The following is a 6,000-nucleotide window of genomic DNA, read 5'->3' as shown; positions in this document are numbered from 1 at the left end:
CCTTCATTTCAAGCATATGTTATTGTGATGTGTGTTCACGGCCCGTTTTATTCAAACACAAAGCAATATTGTATTTAGGATACACTGTGCACACTAAGGAATGTGTTTAATTACCTCCAGCAGATTTGAATAAAGCAGTAAGAAGGAGGTAATTGCTCAGGTAAGAAAGGAGCTGAGTTTTACAGGGGAAATATCTTTTTAATGGGAAAATGAACACTGGAGAAAGCCAAGAGTGCATTTGTTTGATTTCAAAAAGCAAAGAGAGAATAGATATAATGATGCTGGATGACAAAGACCGTTGTTCAGGAAGGAAAGCTATTTTTTTTTACAGTGTATGGAAGACTAAAACTTATGGTCTGGCACTGATGTTGACAATGAAATGGCTGTCAAGGAATACATTTCCCTGTGCAGGGTTTAGAGGCAATACCGCAGGAAAAGGAGACATTAAAACAACGTGGTTTCTGGGAGGCGCTAGGTGTTGAAAGGGCAGAAAATGGGCAGTGGGATTCTAAAGGCAGTGACCCAGCTTTGTGAGCAGCTGCTGGTGCTGGGCAGGCTGAGAACACCCAGACAGAGGCTGGTGAGGTGTTCTGACTGCCAGCCCCAGCACTGCACTCAGGATGGACCAGGCTCTGCTCCCTGGGGCCCAGCAATGGCACAGGAGGAACGGGCAGAAAGTGATGCTCAGGAAGTTCCACCTGAACATGAGGAAGAATTTCTTTCCTGTGCAGAGACCGAGCACTGGGACAGATGGTCCAGGGAAGGAGTGGAATCTCCCCCCACTGGAGATATTCCAGAACCTGTGCCATGTGTGCTCTGGGATGACCCTGCTTGGGCAGGAGGTGGGAGTAGATGACCCACGGCCATCCCTTCCAGCCTGACCCATCCTGTGATTCTGTAAAAGCCTTGTGAACCCCAGCTCAAAAATCAGCCTCCGAATGGGCACTTGGGGGCAGTGGCTGCTCGGCTGTAAAGGAAAGCAGGAACAATTCCCCAGCTGCTGGGCAGGAACTGCCGGAACACTTCCTTAGTCAAACACTGGGATGTGGATGGAGCGTGGACCAAACCACGAGCTCCTCAGGTCTTGGAGGGCTTCAGTTTTCAGAAACACCTTAAAGCGCTGTCACAGACCTAAATTACGAGGTGATAATTTGCTTTTAACTTGTCTTCACTTCTCAGGGCAGAATGTAACCAGGAAAGGGCTCAGGAAGAGAGGCGGGTGCTGTCCTTCGGAGTTTGTCCCTTCCTGTTCATCTATTAGCTGTGAATGGTTTTTAAAGAAGGAGAGGAGAAGCCTGGCTCCGAGAAGGCTACAGGTGACATTTGTACCAGGACCCACTCCAGTGGATGTTGGGATGGACATTCTGGTCTTCAAGCGTTCTCAATTCACACATTATTTAATACTAACCCCTCAAACACCTTTGAACTCCTTTATCTCCATCAGACTGGCAAACACCAAAAAAAAAAGAAAAAACCAAAACTATAACCTTTTTATATGTCCTTACACTCCTCAAAAAAGCAGACACAGCAATTAGGTAGGATGGAAGAGGAGTTGAAATTGCATGAAGACCCAAACCACCCTGTGATTCTGTGAAAACAGGGACGGATCAAAAACTTGCGAATAGTCCTCAAAAAATGAAGTGTAAACAGTGCATAACTCCAAAGCTGTGGTGGTTCTTCACTGTGACTTTTCCACAGGAAAAAAAAAATGCACTTGGCATGGTTTCTGTGGGTAACAAAGAGGGGAGTGCAGAGATGGATGTGACTGCCCCTAACCCCACCTTAGCTGAAGCTAAAAATAGATTTTGGCTATCAAAAATAGCCACAAGCTACTTTTGATCCTCAGGGCGCTGTCATCATTCACCATCCAGGTGAAAACTCCTTTTCTTTCAGCACGGCTTCCTTAGGAGAAGGACCAGGATGGAAGTAGGAAGTTGTCAACCCTACAGTAAAGAGGGGTGATGCATAAGCAATTAGGATTTCTTTAAAACTTATTGGTGAAACACAGTAAAGGTGTCAGGATTTTGTCACAAAGGGTTTTATGAATTATAATTTCAAGGTTCAAAAGGACAACTGAGACACTCAAGGCCCCACTCTTCAGAATTATTCCAAGGAGGCAAAAAGAGTCCAAAGAAAATAATGATGATGATTTCCATGCTCCATCCCCATCATAAATTTGCGATTAATTTTAACACACCAAAGTTTAGTGGTGCAAACAAATAGCAGAGAGAAGATTTATGGTGGTTTATAATTTAATTTTGTTCCTTTTATTCTGTGCCAAATTGCCCAAACTCTGTGGTGCATTAGGACGTAAAAAAGCACAACTGTCAAAATGAAAGGGCAATGCAGATGAAAAAAATTAAAATTAAAATAATGAGATCTCTGTGTCCACCTCTTCTGATATCTCATTTTCATAATTATATAAGAAAGACTGAATTAAGTCATTAGGTGCAAAACAAAACTCCTTTTTAAAGATATATTAAATTTGTCATGTTTTATGCACAAATCATGGCTGCTAATTTTATGCATAATTCATCTCCTAATAGTAATCTACATTTTGGCCCTCTCAGCTTGTCAGCTAAGCAAGGCGGTGAAGAGTTTCACATGAAAGAAAATCTGTAGAAGAAAGGCTGAAGAAACATGGCCTGTAGGGGATTTTACTGCCATGACCCTGAGCTTTCTGCTCCCAACATTTCTGTAACAGGAGAGCAGCTGGAGGTGCCCTGTCTCACTTCAGGGTGTGCAAAAGGCAGGGGTGAGATGTGCTCCAAGCAGAAGAGCTGCAGGACCTGGCTGCTCCTGCAGTTTGGCTTTGATGTTGTTCTCCTTCAGAGGCAAACCCAAGCGGAGAGATTGAAAAAGCTGAAAGATAACCCAGTATATAATTTAAAGGGTATTATTTTCCATAGGCTTTGTAGCAAACTGAAGCAGGAGTCCTGTGTGTTTGCTCTGGCTGTTCCAGGAGCTGTCCTTCTTGCAGGGTTAATTTTATTTTATCTTTCATAATTTCTGAATGACATTAAAAATGAGAACTTCCTTTGGTCGGTCAGTTCAGCACATTCCTCAGCAGAGACCTAGACATGAAAATTCATGGCTTAATCTTGGTAAATTTAACAGAGACTGCCATCGATGGGATCAGTGCCACATCTACATACATGTTGCCAGAGGCAGGTCCAGAAAATGGGTAGAAAAACATGGAAAGTTTGTAGATATTCAACTATCATCCATCATTACTTGGTAACAAAGCAGAAAGAATGAAAGAAAAAATTATTCTGACATAATCCTATTTTATTGGCTGAAGAAAAATAGGGGCATAATTAATAATATATAATGCAGAATTAACAGTCCTTGACACTTTCCCCTGAAAATGATAACAAAGATCTGGGTTTTACCAATTATGCATTGTCCCAAACAGGCCACTTACTCATGTGCACTGTAAAATTAACCTTTCTCAATTAGTGCTAATATCAGTTCTTTTTGTTCTAATCAGACTGTTCCAAAAAAACAATAAGAATTGTGGAATTAGCATTAATAAGGGGAAAAAATCCACAAACAAACAAAAAAATAAAACCACAAATACAAAACAAAACAAAACAAAAACAAACAAAACAAAACCCCAAAACAAACAAACAAACAAACCTACACAAAAAACCCCAAGCATATTAATCCTGCTGGGTTTTTGCTGTTACAATTCCACTTCCACCTCCGCTATTAATAAGGCTCTGGGTGAAATTGGTTTCTTTGATGATAGAAAACACAGTGATGTACTTCTAAAGGATTTTTTTGCTTGCAGAAGCTGTTATAAGCAGGGCAATTGTGTGGATGCAATGGAAGGCAAATGTCAGAAACAGAGTGGGAATCATTCCCTCACAAATCATTGAACAATGCCTGTGCCCATGCAAATAGTCATCCAAAACCTGGCTGCCACAGTAGCCTGAAATCTTTTTTTCCTGTTGTACATCAGCTGCGCGGAGATGTGGATAACAGAGCCTGGAGGAGCACAAAGGATAAAGTGCAAGGGCCACCTCCCATCTAACACACACACAGAACACAGCACCTTCCTCCCAGGAGCAAAAGAAGCTGTTCTGAGTGTGCTACGCCCAATTTCCAGCTATGGCTTTGACTGTCACAAAAAGTGTGAATTTAGTCCTTACGGGTGGCAGGGGTTTGTTGACTGGAGAGAGCTTTGAGGAACAGAGCGCTTGAGTGTTTTGTATGTTGACATTTCATGCGCTGGTAGAGATGATAAAGCCGCCACAAGTTGGGGTTTCACACGCTGGATGAAAAGCGCTGGAGAGCTTTCATTATTACTGCTCTTCAAAAGCTCTCCGTAGTGCAGCCTCACTGAATGCGAGGCATTCAAGCCATCAGCAAAGAGGAGTTGTGATATTTCACACTTAGGGTAAGGAAATGAGTAAATGAGGCACCACTGAGACGTCTCTCTGTACCTGAGAGGCTCTAAATTGTCCTCACTGAACTGTAGCAAGGGGAGGGAGTGTGAAAGAAAACCTACTCAGAGGAAAGAGGGAATGACGAGGACAGAGCCCTCCCCAGCCAGAGAGCAATCAGATACTCTGGCAGGGTATCATCTCCCCTTTGCTGTGCTCTGCAGGGTACCCTGGGGCTTTCCCAGGGACCAGGTGTAAAAATGTGTTAGAATGGTCAAAGGGGAGGCCAGATTACTGCTGTGTCTAACACCAATCCTCTACCTCATCCCCTCCTAAAAAGCTGCTTCAGAAAGCTTAGACCATCCTGCACTGTTTCAAAGGACCAAACACTGCTTGCAGAGCAGAGGCCAAGGCCTGGTGGGGGATTGTGAGTGATGCTGTTTGTTGGGCACTGCCACTGGCAATACCTTCACTGCACTGCTGGGTGCTTCAGGACACCTTGCTCAGGTGCCTTGGGAATGCAGAGGACGCCTGAGGAAGGGCCTTGGAGTGAGGAGTGGATGGACTGAGTGTGAAGGGACCTTAAGGATAAAGCAGAAATATGTTGTCTCCCTGTGAGCAGCCTCTGCCTTCAAGAGACTTTGAGGAGCCCCAGTTCTTCCTTGGCTGTGCCAGTTTAGCTCCCAGCGCACTCCGTGGGGCTGGATCTGTTCCTGTGAAGGGCTGCAGCCTGGCCTTCTGCCCTTCCCCAGAACAAAATTAACCCTTCAGGAGAGTTGTTGCAAACAATATGATCCTGGGCTGGGACCTCTGTAAATGAGGTTTTGAAGAGGGGCATGGCGTTTGTTAGTGCTGTAACACGAGAACAAATGAAGCGTATAAACAATTTATTCTCATCTGTCACAGGAGCTGCCCTACATAAAAGCCAGATCACCTTTGGTCAGTGCCAGAAGTATTTCTAGCAAATGTAATATGGACAGTCCTAGGATCACTGTGCCTCTCTTTGAAAGCACTTGTGCTTATTTTTGTTCCCAGGTTTTGAACAGAGAAGTGGTTTGGAAACACTCAGAGAACATCCTGGCACAAATGTAAGACCATGTTTAGGCAAACCAGAGCCCAGTTAAATGTAATTTTGGAGGATTGTATGCTTGATTAGTCAGTCTGATAGTACTCCCCTGGGAAATGAGGTCCATGCTTGGACAGCGTTAAGATTTACTAACCAAATGCAATAAATGCCTGGAGTCCAGAGCACAAGGGTTCACTTCCAGTGAAACAAAATCCAGCATGCATCTTGGGACTCTGGCTGGTGGCTCCAGAGACATTTCCTGACAAGGATCTGCCTCAAATGTTTCATGCAAGATGTATGTGACAGGGAAGAAAGGTTTTCCTCAAGTCTATCAAAATTTTGGGCCTGCATTCAGCATAGAGATACATTGCTTGGTGCCAGAACTAAAACAAGTGTTACATTTGTATATCCTCTCTCTCTCTCTCTCTCTCTCTCTCTCTCATATATTGTCAAAGCCTATAGGAAAGGTACTACAGGGAGTAGCTTTTTCCATACATTTTTTCCAGATGCATCATCTTTATCTCTCTAGAATGAATCTTTTTTTTT

The sequence above is a fragment of the Hirundo rustica genome, chromosome 2, assembly GCF_015227805.2.
Source record: "Hirundo rustica isolate bHirRus1 chromosome 2, bHirRus1.pri.v3, whole genome shotgun sequence".
Taxonomy (NCBI): Eukaryota; Metazoa; Chordata; class Aves; order Passeriformes; family Hirundinidae; genus Hirundo; species Hirundo rustica.
This window is presented reverse-complemented; position numbering follows the sequence as displayed.